Raw genomic sequence first — 21,749 nt, forward strand, 5'->3', positions numbered from 1 at the left:
TAAATATCTCATGGCTATCCATTAAATATCTTATGATTATCCATTAAATGATCATGGTTAAGTAAACAGATTAAATTGTAAAATACTTCAATGGCATGCACTTGGGTTTTTTGGTTTGGGTTGGGTTTATATCTATCTATCTACCTACCTCTATGAATCTTTCTTCCATGGCATCTTTGTAGTTCATTCACATGGAAATGAAGTGTAGTTGTGCCGTGTATACTTAAAACAATTCTAGCAGAATAAAACTCTACTAATGGAATATCTTCTTCTGAAATTTTATGTTCCAGCATGACAAAGAAGTGCTTATTCCCTAGATAAACATCATCCTGTGTAGAGAGCTATTCTCTTTGAACTTGTGTGAGCTGACTAAAGCTTTGTCACAAGTCTCTCTGGAGACAACTGACACTTCAGGCTGCTGGCAGAAGAACCCTTGAGGGGATTTCTGCAATCACTTCAACTGCACCAAAAAAATCAGGTGTTCATTGTTTTCCTTGATGATGGGCTGTGAAAGTTTGAAAAGCAAACAGTTCTGGAAACCTCTTTGGAAGAGAAATGTGGGAGGACTCAAGCACTCCTCCCTCCAATAGGAAACTACCAGCAGCTAATGACCATCTAGAGGACAACATGTGAAGTATGACAACCATCTCTACACTGGAAAAATTACTTGGAGCTTCAGTGAAAAATCCTGTAAGGTGAGATTTTGTGTTGCGAATTGGGATTGAACTGTCACTGCAGAAGGAAGTGTGTAGCTGCAGCTGTGCTTTCTGCTGAGAACTTTTGGCAGAAAAAAAAACAGGAAAAAAAAAAGAAAAAAAGAAGGGGTTTGGAAAACTATTTGTAAAGATTGGTCAGCCTGTATACAAATGTATACAAATGACAGGTCCTGAGTTTTTAAGTGGGGCTGTTTTTGTGCACAAAAGGTAGTTCAGTGTCATCTCTTCAGAAATTTTACATTGTTTTGAAAAAACTGCTGAATATTGCAATTTTTAATCTTAAAAAAAAAAAACTTTATATTTTATATAACTGTCAAATCTATTTAAAATTAATTTATGGTCCTACCCCAAATTCATCAAGTATATGTTCATGTTTGGTTTTTTGGAAATTACTTCTAAGATTTCTGTTCTCTCTCTCTGCTCTTCTCCCCACAACTTGATCATGAATAGTACAATGATGTCCTGTATAAGATAATTTATGTTTTCTGGGAGGCTTCATTGTACAGTAATGACTCAGATTATCCATTGGGGGCCAGATTATCAATAACAATATAAAGGGATATGCTTGAAGAAAGTTATTGGCAGCTAAAAAAATGAGCTTTATCATCTAATACTAGTAAAATACTAGAGTACCATTACACATGACTAGCCCTTAATTCTAATTATTAACTTCAGTGTTGGTTAAATGCATGCCAAGCTAAAGTTAACCACAATTTAAGGAGAAAATGCTTAAACCTAGGTCCTAATGTAATGTTAGTTTACCTATGGCTAATATAGTTGCATATCTGAGGTTACGCAGATTAATGCTAGCTCTTTACAGCCAGCTCTGCTCTAGGAAATTCGTATTGTGATCTGAAGAACAAATGCAACAACTCTATGTGTTCCTGCTCTTCTCATGCAAAAACGATTCACGACCACCTTCCATGGAAAGGAAAGATTTTTCCCTTACAATCTACTTCCCTTGCAATCTAATTGAAAATTGGGACTTTTCTTCTATCTCTTACTGGGCAGCCTCCTGTCCAACCCACCCAAACTGGGATTGTTGGTTTTGTTACCTTCCTGGAGTGGGTGTTGAAATAAAGATTTTAGCTTCCCTCTGCTCCCATATGTGCTGTACAGAAAATCTTCCCTGACTTTATGCAGAAGGAAAATGAGCAGAACCTCATTTGTTGGAGCCACAAAGACAATTAGTTTGGATGGAGAAATGTGGAGGAAAGAGATTAGGTGTCAGTAGAGAGGAAAATCCAGATGTAAATAATAGGTAAGGAGGTGATGAACTGAGTGGCTAAGGAAGATTGAAACTGCACAGAAGCACAAGAAGAGATGTGGAGACAGTGTTCTCACGGGAGAATGGATAATTGGTACATGAACTCTGAATAATCCTGAAAGATACAGCAAGGCCATGAGAGGCCCAAGGAAGCTTAAGCAAGCAAGATAAGAAGCTGGAATTCACTGAGTTATGAGAACTGTGGACTGTTGGCAAGCTTTCGAGGTCAAGTTCTCCCACCTGTGCTTAACCAATTGTATGTTAGTCACTAACGGTCTTCAATGTATCCAATCATAATATGCCAAATCACTGTAAGTGCATGTAAGCAATAGTATACAGGAGTTAAGGCTTTGCAATAAACGGCTTTTATCTGATCATATTGATCTCTGACTGGGTCCATATTTTTTCTGCGGCAAAGAGAGACAGAAAAGTAATGATATAAAGCAGATTTTTATGAGGAAATAGAACTGGGAGTATGCCCACCATAAAATTTGATTTTCCTGCACCCAGATGAGAACCAAAGTTTCTTAGATTTCTCTATGTCTGTGTGTGTTAGCAAACTGCTGGGAAGTTCAGTGATTGTCCTGCTGGACTCTGGTTTTCACCAGTGTTAGTGAAAATATGGGATATCTTTCCATAATTGTGCAAAGCTGTGAAAGATTCAAAGATTTCAGCACTGCTTATTACTTAAATCAGCGGCTTAGATCAGGCTACCCAATGGGATTTCTGTTTAGGGTGGATTCACACCATCACTTAAAATTTTGAAAGCAAATTTGCTTGTAAATACTTTTGAGATATATATATATCCTGGTGGTGTTCCAGACGTTTTCTAATCCTGTGAACACCTCCGTAGCCAGTACTGAGAAAGTACTGTCCTTCAAACAGTGTATCAGTTCCTCCTGAAGTGCCAGAACTTGTTACTGTCTATAGTATATTTTTTGCCACAGTGTTACTGATTTTCCCTTTGGAGAGGACAAAAAGAAAATAAAACTTTTTCAGGGAGATGGGAGGAATCTGCCCTTGTTACATAGAAGCCAAGGGAATTTCACCACTTGTCTGGTTTTTAACCAGTAACAAATTGTGCTAAGTCAGGCACCTGGACTTGTGCAAAGCATTCAACACTGTCCACACGAGATCCTTGTCTCTAAATTGGAGAGACATCAATTTGATGGATGGACCACTCGGTGGATAAAGAACTGGCTGGATGGCCGCACGCAAAGTGTTGTGGTCAATGGCTCAGTGTTCGGCTGGAGACCAGTAACGAGTGGTGTCCCTCAGGGATCGGTGTTGGGACCGGTCTTGTTGAACATCTTTGTTGGTGACATGGACAGTGGGATTGAGTGCGCCCTCAGCAAGTCTGCCGATGACACCAAGCTGTGTGGTTCGGTTGATATGTTGGAGGGAAGGAATGCCATCCAGAGGGACCTTGACATGCTTATGAAGTGACCAGCAGGTCGAAGGAGGTGATCCTGCCCCTCTGCTCTGCTCTTGTGAGACCTCACCTGGAGCATTGTGTACAGTTCTGGTGTCCTCAACATAAAAAGGACATGGAACTTGTTGGAACAAGTCCAGAGGAGGGCCATGACAATGATCAGGGGACTGGAGCACTTCCCGTATGAAAATAGCCTGAGAAAGTTGGGGCTGTTCAGCCTGGAGAAGAGAAGGCTGCGTGGAGACCTCATAGCAGCCTTCCAGTATCTGAAGGGGGCCTATATGGGATGTTGGGGAGGGACTCTTCATTAGGGACTCTAGAGATAGGACAAGAGGTAACGGGTTAACCTTAACCTGGGGAAGTTTAGATTGGATATAAGGAGGAAGTTCTTTACTGTAAGGGTGTTGAGGCACTGGAATGGGTTGCCCAAGGAAGTTGTGAATGCTCCACCCCGGCAGTGTTCAAGGCCAGGTTGGACGAAGCCTTGGGTGGCATGGTTTAGTGGGAGGTGTCCCTGCCCATGGCAGGGGGGTTGGAATTTGATGATCTTAAGGTCCTTTCCAACCCTAACTATTCTATGGTTCTATGAAATGCCAGTGTTTCTGATTCATAAAGTTTTCTGAAAGTTGAGTGGTTATCTGGTGTCCCATATTACTTTGGAAAACAAGTTCAGTGTATCTTTCCAAAGAAACCATATGGGTGTTTTAGCTGATGTGATGTGAATCGAAAAGAAACATTTGGGCAGCCCCTTTTAAAGGTTGTATGTATGAATTAATGCGGAGGTATTACTGCTAATTCCTTAAGCTGGTCAAGAATGGAATTTTACTTGACCTGGGTATTTTAGAGAATAGAAGGACAAAGTAGTTTGCTCAGCATCAGACAGCACAGCCAGGAGAAACCTGGTTTTCTGGTTTATAGCTGACACCCTTTGTCACTGAAGTATGCTATTTTCTGTCTGGTTAAATCCATCATAATTAGGTCCATAAAAGGAATGAAGCCCAGTCAACAGAAAAGGAAGGCAAAATTTCATACCAAATATGATGCCATTTCTGTTCATACCTTTGTTCAAGTGTAGCTTATGTCTGTCCTTTCCATACATGGCTATAAGAAGAGAAATAACTTGAACCTTTCCTGTTAGAAGGGTAATTGTTTCTGTGGTATTCACGAATGATGCTTTGTAAAAAAAGATTATTTTTTGGAGTTCTGTAATGAGTTATTAATTTTGAATCACTAGATATTTATTTCATAATTTGTAAGTGCAAATCTAGTCTCATTTAATCTTCTTAAACAGTATAAAACAAAAAGTACCATTTTTAGTCAATCAGTAGCCCACATATGAAAAAAATACCAACCCTGGATTCTATTCCTTCCCTCCAGCATAGCAATCGAACCAGACAGCTTAGTGTCATCACAAACTTGTTGAGTGCCATCAATACTACCGTCCATGTCAATGACAAAGATGTTGAACTGAACACGGTTAAACATAATATTGGCAGTACACTTAATCAATGCACTTATTCAAAATGTTGCAGATGTGTTTGCATTCCCTAACAATTCCAGTTTTTCCATACAGTTCCAGCTAGAAAACACTGGCAATCTTCATTAGTTTTAACACTAGTCAGGGAACTTCTTATTGAAATGTTGATTTACAGAAGTGTAAAGTCATTGAAGTTTCTTAAGAGTGCATTGAGATATTTGCTTGCATATGTATTTGAAAACAAGCGGAATGCACAGCTGCGGCTTAGACATATGAAGGTTTCCAGTATTGAAGCTCACTGTTTCAGTGGAAGGTTCCTAAAAATTCTGCTATCAGTATTGAAGTTAGAAAAAAAGCATTCATATTCCAAGTGAAAGCTCAGATGGAGGTGAAAGCCAAGAAAAATCCTTTCCTTTTCATGCATCATCACCACTCATAAATACACTGTAAAGTCAGTTAGACCCTAAGCTCCACTTGTAGAAACTCATTCTGCAGTGAGGTGGCATAACTATAATTAAGGACAGAAACGACTTCACAATTTGTAGTCCAGTTGAGGTCCTCAATGGCTATAAATCATCAGGTATTACAGACTTCAGTGGAGCTTTTCTATTTATTCTTAGTACCTGCCACACAGTTCATAAGCCTGCCAAAACTTGCTGAGAGGAAAGAAAACCTGGCTCAGTTTCTCATGGGCTCTTACAGTTAAAAAGTGTATTGTTTTGTCCTTCAAGTAAAGAGATGAGACCTGGAGCACAAAGCAGAGTAAGCAGCTGAGTAGCAAGGTGACATTTAAACAAGATTATCTGTTCTAGTGCTTCTGCATTTGTAAATTATGATGTACTGTGATCTACAGTAGATGGCTGAAGTTCTGCACTGCTGTTATCAGAGTAATTATTTATCTGCCAACAAGATGCTGTAACATAGGCTATCAACATAGGATACTGTCTGGAATAGCTGCCATTGCTATTCTTCATTCTGGTGTATTTTGTGTAGCCACTAATTTTGTTGTCCTTTAGTTTACCTGTATTTTTTTCTTACTGGTTTAGCATAGCTGCATTTCACAGAGTGCAAACAATCTTGCACCTTTGATGTGCTCTATATTTCAGAGAGGGTATGCTGCAAAGAGATTATCCCATGGAAATAGATTTATGACTGTAGAACAAATTCAGAGATGAGAGCTATTTGTGCAACCTGTATTATAAAAGCACAGCTAGAGCCACTGTATGCTAATTTGATACTGGTGCACCCTTTCTTCCCTATGAGCATGCCTCACTCTTTGATTTCCATTCAGTTGACAAGGGGTCCTTCACATCCATGCTACTTCCATTCTCCTTTATGAGCCTGAATCCTTTGTTCCTGGCTGGCAGCAGGAACCATCTGTAAAATCCAGAGTTTATTTGTTTGGATTTGTACATGGAACTTGCATGTTTTTGCTGAATCTCTTGCATGGGTCTAGTATGCTCAAAACATTTTAAGGTGCAATATTTTACCCCAGATTATAACATCCCTGGTCAAACAAAGAAGAAAAAAAATCTTAATCTCAACTTGAGTTTGTTTTTTAAGTTTCTTAGTCATATTATGAGTAAAAAGACCTATTGAAGAAAAATAGCAATCTGTGCAAAAGAGCTAAATCAGTCTGACCTTTTGCATGTTGTAACAAAAGAACAAGCTATAGAGCTAAGCAAAAGCAGGCTCAGAATGACTGCAGTCTCTGCTACCATGCATGAAAGCATGACTGAAGTGCTGCTGTCAGAAAAGAATACATTGGGAAGGTCTACATGAAGAAGTCAATGGCAGCAAGAAGCAGGAGCACAGAAAAGCTTGAATTGCTCCTCAGTCAACAAGAATGCTGCATATTTATGCTAATTGCCTGACTTGGTGTGCTGGGATTATAACTAAGAAACAAAGCAAGATCTAACAACAAGGGAAAGTAAGCCCAGCAAAATGCAAGGTGTTTGGGAAGAGTACTGGGGGGAAAAGTGGCACAAAAATCAGCCAAATGCAGTAGATGTACTACCTGCAGGTTTTGCACCCAGCAGAATGGAATGAAAGCTTAATGGCTTGAAGCTGGGTAGCTGCAAGGTTAGGTAGCAGGAAGATGTAAAAGAATGAAACTCTCCCCTCCTGATCTTCATTATAAAAAAAAAAAGTGGGAGTTAACCTTATAAAGGTATAAAATGCTCTCAATTAATGTATTCTCATGTGGGCTGAGAAGGTTAGTGCACAAATATAGGACCTGAGGCTTAATTTGAATGTAAGTGCAATTTATGTATTTATTTTTAGAATCTTATTTCCTGAGTTCAAGCTTATTTTAACTGCAAAATGAAATTAAAACCTCGAGCAAAACGTGATAGTCTGGTGAAAATTTCAAATGACTTTTTCCTCCCTGGATTGAAGTCTGGAAAGAAAAAGGATTGGAGAGAATTCAAAAACAATGCAAAGGTGTTTGCAGCAGTAAAAAAAATAACTGCAGTGAGAGAATAAATAATCACAGAATATGAAAACAGTCATTTGCACATTGCTTTTGCTTTTTAGATGAAGTTTTAGGATGATAGGTCTTGAAATTGATAAATACAAACCAGCTTTCACTAGGTCACACAGCATCCAAGCCAACACATTCTCACCACAGACACTCTCAAATACTACACTGCATGACAATGCTCCTTTAGAAGAAACAGTAAGCTCCATATGTACCCTTGAAACATGCTCCAGCAAATGAGAAGTCATACATAAATTTTGCATGGAATTATAATTTTTTATCTAGGCATCATAATCTACCAAATGAGGTTTAGAAATATCAGAAGGGGGAAACATGAAAGTCATAGTTCAAGTCTCATTATCATTTACATCAGCGTTTTGTTTTCCCTCTCTTAGCTCTTTTGCATTGATTCAGTTTATTCTTTGGAATTCGATGTCATTGCTGATAGTTGTCATTTCTGATAGTTATGAAGATTTGTTTCTTGCTGTTCTGAAACATAGCTGAATCTTTTGGGTTTGTTTTAAATGGAGCTTTCTTTATTTTAAGATTCACAGTCTTAAAGTGTATTTCTGCACTGAAAAAGTCAGACTGTGTTTACTTGACACTTCGGCAATATTAAAAGAAAAGCCTGGATCTGAAATACTTTGAAATGAAAGTACTATTCCTCAACCTCAGTAATTATGACTAAGCAATAAAATGACTATGCATGGAAAACACATTCTTAAATGTGAGTTAAAGGAGGAGAAAGGCATCTATGGAACAGTGTCTCAGAACAGGCACTGGGATATTTACTAGTAAATCTTCCCAAGGGCTATTGCATGACTCAGGTGAGTTTCAAGTTTTTATCCGGTCAAAGCAAATTAGTTGATTGTTTCTGGGAAAGGTTAATCACCCAAATCATTAGTAATTTCTCCCCATGAGGGGGAAAACCAAATAGAAAAAATTTCTACTGTTAAATATTTTTTCCTTATTATTCAAACCCCTTCAAATTGCTGGAGAGCAAGAAGAACAGGTACAATATGAACAGCTGCAGTGTATGATTTTGTAAGAACCGTAAGTCTAATTTCAGAGGAGATCAAATAGGTTCCCAATTAAACATAATGCAATTCACTAAGGACTTTGGCCTCTATCACTCCTTGAATGCACTATAACTCATGGTAACCTTCTATAGATTTTATTAAACTTGAATCAAGAAAAATAAGCTAAAGCAAGCATAGAATAAAAGGTGCTTCTTGACAAAGTGAGATTAAACTATAGTTACCAAATCAAAGTAAGACTATATACATGTAACAGTGAATTGATGTTAGTATTGCATTATAATCAGAGCATGATGTTAGTCACAACTCAAGATGAATACAATCAATTTTCAAACTTTTATATAGAAGCAGGAAATAACATTCTATTTACTTTTTATAAAAGCTCAATATTAAACATGAAGTGCTTAAGGATGCTATTGGCACAAGAATAAATAGCTATTACCTGGCCACAAATAACTTCAGCCTGTAGATGAAAAAGTTTTAACATGTGAAAGAACATGTGAACCGCAGAAGAATATCCCTGAGCCTTGCTGGAAGAGTAATCAAAAGTTTGGTGTTTCTGGCGTTTTTGACTTTTATTCTTTCCACAACAGGTGTTAAACGTAGAGAGCAGAAGCAGTGGTTTCTTAGAGAAGCTTTGTTGTGTTTGCTGAAAGAACTGGTTTGCATAGCTGTTAGCTTTTAACATTCAGTTTTGAACAAAATGAATGAGCAACAGTGCTTGGCCTCCAATAATAGCATAGAATCATAGTATAGTTACAGTTGGAAAGGACCTTAAGATCATCTAGTTCCAGCCCACATGCCATGGGCAGGGACACCTCAGGCTAAACCATATCACCCAAGGCTCTGTCCAACCTGGCCTTGAGCACTGCCAGGGATGGAGCATTCACAACTTCCTTGGGCAACCCATTCCAGTGCCTCACCACCTTTACAGTAAAGAACTTCCTCCTCAGATCCAATCTAAACTTCCCCTGTCTCAGTTTTAACCACTACAGTCCCTAATGAAGAGTCCCTCTCCAGCATCCTTGTAGCCCCCTTCAGACACTGGAAGCTGCTCTGAGGTCTCCACATAGCTTCTCTTCTCCAGGCTGAACAGCCCCAACTTTCTCAGCCTGTCTTCATATGGGAGGTGTTCCAGCCCCCTGATCATCCTCGTGGCTCTCCTCTGGACTTGTTCCAACCAACATAAGTAATTCAATATATAACATATGACTCAATCAAATCAAAATAAGGCAAAGTATATGCTGGCTGGGTGCCCTGAAATTCCCCCAATTGAAAAGGAAAAAGTAGTGCCTACTTCTGAGCCTCAGTCAGAAGGTTAGAGCATTAGCCCTCATTTCTCATACAAATGCAAGTGACAAGATATGAAAAGTCCTAGGACAAAGCTATCTGGCACCAGACATTTCTTGACCTGCAGACCTCAGCTGGAAATTAGTGAAGTCAGTTCCAAAAAAAAAAAAACAAAGAAGCACTTGAATTTAAAGGAACTTTATTGAAACTTATTCAGAAATTACATGATGCACCATAAATATTTCATGAAAGATATACTTAAGTAGTATAATTTTATGTTCCATTAGGAATGAGAAGATAATTATTGCTGAAATCCTAATAAACCTTACTATGTGAAGAAATACTAAAACATGGCACAGCCTATTAAATCTAATTTGTCCTCATGCTTTACGTGTTTGATTGAGAGGGAATGCACATCTTTGTGTATATTTCCTGAAGATAGGTCCTTCACAAAAATGTGAGTATTCCTGTTATTTATTACATAGTCACTAGCTTACAGCTGTCATTATACAGATACATTAAGTGGATGCACTTAATTTACCATACTGTTTCTGAGGAAAGAAAAATACTCTTTAACCTTGTTTGTATTCAACTGTTACATGAAACAGTCTGATCGTGTCACTGGTTGTTAAATATCACTGTTTTGCTTCATTCTTCTTCTGTGCTAAAGTTCTCTTTTTGACCTGACTCAAGCTGAAAACCTTCGCTCCTGAAGCACTTCAAAAAGATTTTCCTTCTTTTCTGTTTCCTACTAACTCTCTACAGTAGGAGAAGTGTTCTTAATTCTCTTCTGGCAGCAAGGTACATACCAAGGTAGTCATAGTCTGTGACTAGGGCTCCTAGTTGCTGCTGTAAGTCTGTACAGCAGATCTGTACAGTTCTTATCAGCCAGGTCTGGGAAATTTGACCATATTTTTTCTTTCTAGCAATCACCTTCCATATGTATCGGTAGCAATGATATGACTAATAGTACAGTCACAATGTTTTAGATGTCGTGTAGATAGAATACCATATCTCAGGTGGACTAGAAAATCAATACACAGAAGGCCATTTCTTAAATCTCCCACCAGAAGTATCACGGCTGTTCTTCATTCATGTGAAGAGACAGAACAACTGGAAGAAATGTGTTAACAAAATATATTCGTATTCCAGCCATTCTCTCGTGGCCAGCATTAACCCAGGCTACTGCTGCACTTACTTGAACATTAAATAGTCTTATGTCTGTGTATCACCTGCTTCTTTGCAATTATACTCTGAAAGCTAACCAACCATAGCTCTGGAGAAAACAACTGTCAGCAACTTTGGGGGAAAAATGTGCCGAATAGTACCATACCCAAATACAGAAGAACATAGGATCCTAGAATAGTTAGGGTTGGAAAGGACCTTAAGATCATATAAGTTATTTGCACAATGACCAGTGTTAAGTACAGATGCCCTACAAGTACAGTGTTACACAGATAATGTGGGACTTGTTTGTTAGTGCTAAATGTTTGTTAGCACTCTTTGGTCATACTATGTTATAAAAACAATCTAAAAAACCTATTCTAAAAAATAAGGAATAGGAAAATTAGGGAGATAAGAAAGACCATGTGTTCATCTTGTGCACCATCATGGCAACATAGGATTGTTCCCTTTTACATGTTTGCATCTTTCATATCTAAATAGTTATGCAGAAGTAATCTGAGTTTCCCATATTGCTTAGGAGGGAACCATTCCTATTCTAAGAAGAGTAAAAAGTATTCTGATTTCTGTCATGGTTTGATAAGTCACTTATATTCATGCCACTGTCATAATAAACACTTCCTCATATTCCTCTGAATTATATTTTTCTCTTTGGTTCATAAGCCATAAGTGTGTATTGTAATAGCCAGTGAGATCTTGGTGCTGAATGAACTGCATGATGCTATGAGGCTTGGAATGAATTTTAAAATCACTGTTTAAAGTTCATGGGAACATTCAGCTGCTGTTTTTATTGCACAGGAAGGACAAAAAGGCAGTGAGGTGTCTGTGTTGCTCTTTCTGCTTAATGCTGTAGATGACCATGTAACATAAAGTAATTTAAAATTTCCTTTACCCTTTCGTAAAGCTGTGTGCGTGCTCACTCGTGTCTTTATTAAGACAGGTACTTAGCCTATTAATATAATGCCAATAAGGCCATCTGGCCATGAATAAATTTCTTAGTTGAAATTTTCCTATCGGCCCCACTATAGTTGGAGGACTCTCTCATTTATGTGAGAAATAGAGGTTGTAGGAACATACAGTACTACATCTTAAATGTGAGTTAATGTGTAGGAATTGGCATAGAAGGAATATGTAGCTGTCTTCCCTGCTCTAACTAAACTGAGCTCCTTCAGAATGGAAGCGTGGCATGTAAAAGCAGCTGTGTATTGGACATACTGCAGTAGGTGGAAGATGAATGTCACAGCAAGGTTTGGAGATATTTGAATAGTGAAGACATAATCACTGAAACTGTTGTGTGCCATATTTTGCATGTGCATGTGTGAGTAACTGTGATGAAGTTCCACGGACTGCTAAGCAAAACAAAGCAACACAGCTAGGAATATGGTACAAATACTGGGGTTTGGCATATGAGGTAGGACTCAGGTCACTCTGTATTAAAGGGATTCACCTTTCCTAAATGTTGGTGCCTAAAATGTAGGTTTTAACTGATTTTCATGTCTAGGTGCCTTGGAGCCCATATTATGAGGTGTCTCTCAAATCTTGCTACCTCTTCCCCATTCATGTAGATCCTTGAATAAACTGCCTAAGCTGTGCATCGTGAAATAGTCACAGCACGAAACTGCAGCTTTCAGTGTCTATTATTATCTGTCAGTGGAGAATCTAAATTACAGTGACTATGACCTTCCTTAAAGGACTGCTGAAGACTAGACCTGGACTCTTTTTGGCAAGAGCTCCTACCGAGGCTTATAGCTATTTTGACTCTTATACGGGGAGATAACTGAGACTACCCGCAGCCAGCAAAAATGTCCAGTTACTATGAAGAAAAAAGGCTATAGAGAAAAATAGAAAAATAAAATCACTAAATTATTTATCTTCATTATTTTTACAGATTTAATCACTTAGGGAGCTCTGAATGAAAGTGTTTCATATATCTATAAATGGATTAACAGCTTGATACTGTGTATTGAAGATCTTTCAAAATGTTTTCGATATTAACTCCATAGGGTTATAAAAAGAAGAAAATAAAGAACTATGAATTTTTGCATTACAGAAATATTGTCCTTGGATGTTTCCCCAAGGTTTTATTTCAGGGGACTGAAGGCAATACTAGAGAAAATTAATTTCCACTAAGTCATGATGACACATTTATAATTTTGCTCCTGAAAAAGAGACCTGAATGATACTGGAAATTTGCAGAAGGAATTTTTCTGCTCTCCATAAAATAAGTAATTTGAGTTGGAGATCTAGCAAACCTTAGGAAAACTGCAGTTTGCTGAGCTGTATTCTTTGCCCTGTTACATTTTAACTTCTGAGACTTTGTTTTAAAGCAAGCGTTCCTACAACACTATACATTTATGGTTTGATAATTATTTGATTATGTCAGATCAAGAGAAATTACTCCTTATCACATTAGTGATACAATACTCTTCAGAATGTGTGTTGAAAGCAAAACTTAATTTCAGCAAAACTGAAATACAATTAATAGCAATGTTTGAGCAACTAGGGCAGTAACATCACTGGCCACATTGGGATAATTAAGGGACTGATATTTTCTTGGTTGTGTTTTAGATGTTAATGACCTCTACCGTGGGTCTAGGCATTATTTTATTTCTGATTCTTTTCTCATACATACAGTCCAAACTATGATGTGTCTTACATTGAAAACCTAATTAATTTTAATTACTGAAAGGAGTAGAGGTCAGTAACTGCCAGTTTATCCTTCTATTATAGGATTACTCAACTGCTGTGCAAGTTATTTAGAGGCAGCACTGGTAGGAGTCTGACCTAAATTAATTCACATAAGAACAGGCCTTCACTAAATCATGCCAGAATAGTATGAGGAGTAAGAGAGATAAGGTGGCAGAGCTGAAAATATTCATCTTCAGTGCAGTGGGATGAGCAGCTTTAAAAAAAGTAAGGGGTCGTGTATTGAAAAGCAATAATAAAGGCAGAATGTTCGGAAGAAGTCCCTATGGAGTCTGCAGCCTGTGTATTTAGGGGTTTATTTCTTGTTTTACTTTTAGGAGAGATGCTGTCTGGATAACGTTGCCAACCCCCAGGTCTGTAGCCAACTTTAGTATTACTTTATGAATTAGACTTAGGCCTACATTAGCTTCTTTATACTTTATTTTCCGTGTTTAAGCCTTTCTCTGGTTATTTGCATTTTCCACCTCATAACGGTTCCAGTCAGAAATCCAACATTGCACATGAATGTAACTGTGAAACTGAGAAACAGTACTGTTAGTTTCTGCGCGCCAGATAGCTTAATATGGTTATGCATGCTTCACAGATTTAGCTGTATTAGTTCCCTAATATCACTGAATTCAATGGAAGTGTGTTACTTCATATTCTCCTTAGTGGGAAAAACACTGATATAATCTAATTTATGTGACAGAGCGAATCACCTTGGTCAAACCCTCCCAATGACAGGACAAGTCACACTGCATTAGTGGGTATCGCCTACTCTTTTCAGAATAAAAACAGGGTGGAAGGGGGCCTGAAATATCATCTAATCCACCCCCCTGCCCTTGAGCAGGATCAGCTCTAGTTAACAAATCATGTGGGATGTTTGCCTAACCTTGTGCTGGACACATGCAGTGACAACCATATAGGAGTTTAGTTGAGCAGTACTCATATAGCATAAACCAGATTGTTAAAATTCAAAGAGACAAAATTACTGATCTTCACCTGAGATCAATAAAAGTGCAAACACAATGGGATGAGAATCTGATCTGCCCTGTCTGTTATCAGAGTTCCTGTTCCTCCACTAGCCCGCAGCCAGATGAAATCTCAGTATTTGTCTCTCGAGTCTGCTGTCTTTTTCTACTCTTTGCTGTCTCCTTCAGTCTTTACTATGTCAGCTTCATACCTCGAGTAAAAAGTATTGCACTGCAGCTATTCTTCACCACTGGGGAATTGTATGTGGTTCTGAAACCCACTATTGCTGGAAGCATCTGTAGAAGGTGCAGTTCTGACAGCCTTCTCTTGCATGTAAACTGTGGAAAACTTTGCTTTCCTCCTTTTGAAGACATATTTGGGAAAAAGTAGATTATAACATAAGATATATTGACTCCCACCCCCAAAGCACCAGCACTGCAGTACCATAGTGAATATACCAGAGGCCCAAATGTACAGTCTTCTGTTTTTTGTATATACTCAGGTGGCATAAATACATACATAAAAAATGAGCTTAGCACTCTCTCCAATTAACATACACTTGTTTAACAGCAAGAATGTGAACTTTAAGTATGGATGGAGGCGGTAATAAATGTTTACCAAAAGTGGTGGGAGAATAAAAACATAATCCTTTCTGTGAATTTTGGTACTCAATAAGTTGAAAAAATGTTGCAATGCTTCAATGCTGAAAGTCAGCAATGAACATCTCTGTCATTTCAGTTTTGACAAAGGACTTGAAGAATTATTTAGAAATGTATTGATCTAGCTCTTGCAAACTTATTTCTGAAGACTGTAGCACCTGAGTTATTATTTTTAGTTAAGCAACTTCAAAGTAAAACTAACATTTTGATGACAGCAAAAGCATGTGTGCACAGATACATTAAATCCAGAATGGTAATATGCACCACTGTAAGCAGTGATTCCTTGTCCTAGAAATAAGTAGACCTAGATAACCCTTTCTGAAGAAACTAGGAACACGAATGCTAAAGAACCTAGTAAAATCTGTGGAGGAATATCAATAAACTATGTGCATTTTTCACAGTCTTCAAATACTTTTCCCAAATGGTTGCTAGGTTTTGCTTTTCTAAAGAAGTGTTTTTTGTCCTTGTCATCAGGCTTCTGTGAATTCAATGCATTTTTTGACACAAGTGAAAAACAATGAAATCAGGCAAGAAACAGCTTCCATAATGGAATCATGTCACAAACATATTGAATGAGTACAGGAAAAATTGGTAAGTATGTTTGTATTAAGCAGTTACTAAAAGTGAACAAACCTGTAGGAGGGAAAGAATGAGCAAATTTTCCCAGTCAACCTAAATAATTCAGATTATACTATCTACCTAGAAACACTTCTTTTTTCTGTTGCCTATAAAATGCTTCCTTCTTGATGTAATATGCATCAACATTGACACCCAGTGGCCAGAGAGACTTAAATCATGTTACTCGCAACTCGCTTTCTGTGTCTATTTTAAACATATTAAGACCCTGAATTTAATGTAATTATGCTTATGTGCACACAGGCACACACGGCTAGCCAGAGAGAAAGAGTTTTTCCACTTAAAATGTAGGTATTAAGAAATGTAGATATTTTCAGCAGCACAAAATGGCATTTGGGCATCCATCTTCCTTTGACTTTCAACAGGAATCAGCCCTTGGGCTCACATTTATGCTAGTGAAAATCTTCTCTTACATACTGTCCTTGTCTGGTTGCAATAAGTAATGAAACATGTTCATACCAGTCACAGAGAATTACTTCCTCCTAGAACTAAAAATAAAAGTTCCATAAGTACTGCAAGTACCATAAGAAAAACACAAACCCAAAGTATTTTTATCTCATTTTACGCAGCTCTCATGTTAGCGTGGACAGGGTTGACGCGAACAATAGTCTCCTGAGATTTTTGTTTTTTAAGCCAACATTACTGAATGAAAGCTGTCGACAGATACGTCCACGAGAAGTGGGGTAAAGCTTTATAATGAGGAAGAATATAAGGGCTAAGGAGACAAAGATAGAATAATAGCACTTAGCACAGACGGGATAAAAGTCATCAGGCAGTGAAAGAGAACAAGGCAGCAGGCTTACCTTAGTGAGAACACTGGAATGTGAACAAGAATTGTGGCCACTGCAATGCCAAGAAAATAGATTCTGATGGTTCTTTTGCAAAACAAAATCAACCAAGCAAAACCCAACAGTCAGAAACCCCAAACCACCACCTTTTTGTGTCTCCGCAAGATTTTATATTTTTCTCATCCTTCTTACGTCAAAGGGCATGTTTACCTAGAAGATGACCGGTGTACTTGACGCTATAGACAATATTCGGAACGTAAAGCTGGGCAAGCCTGTAAGAACAATATTCAACTCACAAGCCAGAGGCGAAGTCCTTCATATCACAGGACAGTTAAGTACAAAATAACTGCACTTCATGAAAGAATTTGAGAAGCAGGAGGAGAATAGAAACTAAGAAAAATTACGTTTTCCTATTATGATGTAGAACTCTGAATAGTGAATAGTTTGACTGAGGCAGAATTTGCCATCATAGTTTGATTCAAGACACACCTCATCTCTCTCAGGAGAGTTGGCTGACCTAGATTGTTGCCTTTGCAATAAGTCTTTGTCTCCTTATTGCAAAGTCTTACAATGCAGAATAAATCCCTGCCTCCTGGATTGAATATTCCATCTACATTTCCTTTACATTTTAAGATATCGTTCTAAATTTCTGGGAGAAAAAACTCTGGGAGAGTTTTCTTGTGGAAAAAATTAATTACAATATTTGGGAAAAAATGTAAATAATTTCAAGCAGAATGTGGATCATTATGGTTGTATTGAGACAGAGAGGACAAAATGGGTTAAGAAAATATGGGCGTTGTCAGCAACTGAAATGCAAAGGTAATTTCCTTTTAATAAGACTAGAATAAAATAAGGTAAAGAATGGCAATTCTTTTCGATAAATACAAGAGTGACAAGCCTACTTGTCATTGAGAGACCATCCATTGTCTCCTTGTAAACCTAATTTTACTAATATATATGTTGTACTGGTAGGTATCTCCGAAAGAGGAAGAGGAGAACAACACTAATGAAAGTTCTATTATGTAGAGTAGTGGAAATGAGAGTTTTCCAATTTAGAGTCATAGAATCATAGAATGGTTTAGGTTGGAAGGGATCTTAAAGCTCATCCAGTTCCAACCCCTGCCACGGGCAGGGACACCTCACACTAGAGCAGGTTGCTCCAAGCCCCTGTGTCCAACCTGGCCTTGAACACTGCCAGGGATGGGGCAGCCACAGCTTCTCTGGGCACCCTGTGCCAGCGCCTCAGCACTCTTGTAGTGAACAATTTCTTCCTAATGTTTAATCTAAATCTCCTGCCTTTCAGTTTAATACAGTCCCCCCCTTGTCCTGTCACTGCATGTCCTTATCCAAAGCCCTCTCCAGGTTTCTTGTAGGCCTCTTTTAAGCACTGGGAGCTGCTCTAATGTCTCTCTAGAGTCTTTTCTTCAAGCTGAGCAAGCCCAATTTCTCTTCACCTCTTTTCATAAGAGAGGTGCTCCAGCTCCCTCATGACCACCTTCATGGCCCACCTCTGTTCTATTACTTACCTGTTGTTATCCAAGGTTTTATTTTACCTTAAAAGCCCTCTGCTTTGCTCTCTGATATGGCTAATCACCACACAGATCTCCCAACAGATACAAGCAATGAAAAAGACAGTTCTCTCGTGCCGTAAAGAGTGAAGTGGTAATGGTTAACTAATTCCCATACAAGGCTTATGTTTTATAATTCATATCTGATTGTATGTTTAGCAGATATTACTGACATTGGAAACATCACAAAGGGGCCTAGGTTGCTTTGTTGTTTGGGGTTCTTTTAATACCCCTGAGAACTGTGACTCAATATCAACTAAATGGAAACACAATTTCATTTCATAATTGTAAAAGTATACATTTCTTTAAAATGGTTCAACTTTGAAGATAGTTCCAGATTTTCAGCCTGTGATTTTCACATTTCCTTTGATGGTAGAGTTTTACAGGGAAAGGCGGACACAATTGAAGTGCAGTACAGTTTGTGAGGATATTACTGTATCTGCAATTTCATGTTAATTTTAATACCTTTACTTCAGCCTTTAAATAAACCTTCAGCTTTGCTCTTGAGCCATCACAGGAAGCTGTAGAGAGCAATAAGATTACCCCCTCCACCTCCTTTTCTCCACACTAGACAAGCCCAAAATCTTTAGGCACTTCTTGCAGGATTTTCCTTCTACCTTTCACCAGCTTTCTTGCCCTCCTCCGGGTGCATGAGTACCTTGACATCCTTCTTAACCTATGGGGCTCAGAACTGTACACAGTGCTCAAGGTGAGGTAACACCAATGCTGAATACAGCAGGATAATCACCTATTTTGTTTGCCTCTTGGCTGCCAGGGCACTGGGGACGCTGCCTCTCTGCCTACTTAAGAGGCTATGGAAGAAAAATATTCTCCTAAAAGCTGCTGCTTCTATTTTCAGTTCTTGCACTAAATGTCATTCTCTAAAACTTTTCCTTCAATATATTTTGAACATTGCTCCTACACATAAAGCCTGGTAGTCTTATATTCACTGGTACCTTGAAAGATATCTTTCTTCTCTTTTGCATTTAGGTGTCTTCTTTCTTGTTGCAGAAACTAATTAATCTCACAACTTGAAAACTGACAAGGGTGCTATAATAATTTTGCTGTTTAAATCTTGCAATGACACTGGAAATAAGAACTACTTTAAAACAGAGAGGAAAATTCACTGCATGGCGTTGCTGGGCTTGCTCATGAAGGTAAGAGACCTACTTGCCCTCTTTCAAGGCAAAAACACACATTATGTTTTCCATATGAACAGCCTGTATTTGATTTTTCATTCTACCTGCTCCTTAGTATAATTAGGACCATATCTAACAGCAGCAAGATGAATCTGCAAACCCTGTTGTGCCAGATACGCAGAACTGAGCACTGCATGGGAAGTGTAATTGCTGAGCACTCTATAGAGCATTCACTGCTTGACTCCAAACTGGGAGGAGCTGCAAGCAAATCGAGAGACAAGAGTAGAATTGAAAATGATCTGGACAAGTAGGAAAAAGAAAAGAGCTGGGGTGGGGGTGGGGTGGGGGAAGGAGGAGAATTGAAAGCAATTCTGGGAAGACAGGAGCAAAATACCACCCTTTTTGTGATAGGAACAATCAACTGCTGAGTAGAAGATTTGTCATTCTGTTGTAAAGAGGAAGAAGATAAACAGTGAACTGTAATGTGTATAGTATATTTTATACTATTTTAAATATAAGCTTAACAGAAGTTTCAGTATTACCTTCAGGTGTGGGTACAAGACTGCAATATAGAGAGAAAATGTTCAGTTTGAAGAAGGGAAAGAGGAATAAGATGGAAATCAAGATCTTTGAGAAATGATTACAAACATCAGGTTGTTTTGCTTAGGCAAATTAATTTATAGCTGCTCTACTTAAACAAGCAGAACTATTCCCTGTCAGCTGACTCATGAAAGCCATGAGTCTCATTTCCAAAAGCCCCTGCTTTTGGCCTAAGGTGTTTCATGTTCTTTCATTTGTAGCTGTGGCAGGCAAAGAAGAGGGAATTTATCCAAGGTGAGTTGGTGGGTGGGATAAACACATGACCTGCAATGAATTTACTGCCTTTACTACCTGAGTGGGTTTTTTTCAGTGGATGCACCTGAAGAAGAGACATAGTAAAAGTTTTCACATGTGAAAAAGAGCAAGAGAGCATAGTATGCATTGTATAGAAAAGAAAAGGAAAGGGCATCAACCACAGCACAGAAAAACATAGAATCATAGGATAGTTAAGGTTGGAAGGGAGCTTAAGATCATCTAGTTCCAACCACCCTGCAATGGGCAGGGACACCTCACACTAAACCATGCCACCCAAGGCTTCGTCCAACCTGGTCTTGAACTCTGCCAGGGATGGAGCATTCACAACCTCCCTGGGCAACTCATTCCAGTGCCTCACCACCCTAACAGGAAAGAACTTCCTCCTTATACCCAATCTAAACTTCCCCTGTTTAAGCTTAACCCATTACCCCTTGTCCTATCACTACAGTCACTAATGAAGAGTCCCTCCTCAGCATCACTATAGCCCCCTTCAGATACTGGAAGGCTGCTATGAGGTCTCCACGCAGCCTTCTCTTCTCCAGGCTGAACAGCCCCAACTTTCTCAGCCTGTCTTCATACAGGAGGTGCTCCAGTCCCCTGATCATCCTCGTGGCCCTCCTCTGGACTTGTTCCAACAGTTCCATGTCCTTTTTATGGTGAGGACACCAGAACTGTACACAATACTTCAAGTGAGGTTTTCCCCTTAGTAAAGCCATGCTGGCTGTCCCCAAGCTGGCTGTCCCCTTGTTTTTCAAGTGCCTTAGCACGCCTTCCAGGAGAATCTGCTCCAAGATTTTGCCAGGCACAGAGGTGAGCCTGACTGGTCTGTAATTCCCTGGGTCATCCATTTTCCCCTTCTTGAAAATGTGGGTTACATTTCCCTTTTTCCAGTGGTCGGGAACTCCACCTGACTGCCATGATTTCTCAAATATGATGGCCAGTGGCTTAGCAACTTCATTCACCAGCTCCTTCAGGACCTGTGAATGGATCTCATCAGGACCCATGGACTTGTGCACGTTCAGTTTTTCAAGATGGTCTCAAACCAGATCCTCTCCTTCAGTGGGCTCAAGGTCTTCATTCTCACAGTCCCTGTATTTGCCTTCCAAGACTTTGGTGGTATGGTCAGGGCCTTTGCCAGTGAAGACCGAGGCAAAGAAGTCATTCAGAACCTCAGCCTTCTCCAAATCCAGGGTAGCCAGTTCTCCTGAGAGCTTCCTTGGGGGGCCTACGTTCTCCCTTGTCTTTTATTTGCTATGTACCTGTAGAATCCCTTCCTGTTATCTTTAACATCCCTAGCCAAGTTTAATTCTAACTGGGCCTTAGCTTTCCTAACCTGGTGCCTAGCTTCCTGGACAACATCCCTGTATTCTTCCCAGGCTGCCTGTCCTTGCTTCCACCTTTTATAAGCCTCTTTTTTCATTTGAATTTTCCTCAGCAGCTCCTTATCCATTCAAGGAGGTCTCCTGGCCCTCCTGCTGCACTTCCTTCTAGTTGGGATGCAACACTCCTGAGCTTGTAGCAGGTGATCCTTCAATATCAACCAACAGTCTTAGTTCCCCCTGCCCTC

The 21,749-nt window shown here is 39.0% G+C and overlaps 1 long non-coding RNA gene across 2 annotated transcripts in view; it reads left to right on the plus strand.

The window, feature by feature from the left end:
• Window positions 1-246: 246 nt before the first annotated feature.
• Window positions 247-21,749, plus strand: part of LOC134157295 (uncharacterized) — a 107,078-nt gene continuing 85,575 nt past the window's right edge. Inside the window, exon 1 of one of the 2 annotated variants that reach the window (XR_009962267.1) lies at window positions 247-695. This is a non-coding gene — a long non-coding RNA (uncharacterized LOC134157295). The remainder of the gene's footprint in view (window positions 696-21,749) is intronic. The other variant, XR_009962266.1, reaches the window with a different exon arrangement.

The sequence above is a fragment of the Pezoporus occidentalis genome, unplaced genomic scaffold (assembly GCF_034315485.1).
Source record: "Pezoporus occidentalis ecotype Australia unplaced genomic scaffold, CSIRO_AGI_Poc_V1 ctg94, whole genome shotgun sequence".
NCBI classification, from domain to species: Eukaryota; Metazoa; Chordata; class Aves; order Psittaciformes; family Psittacidae; genus Pezoporus; species Pezoporus occidentalis.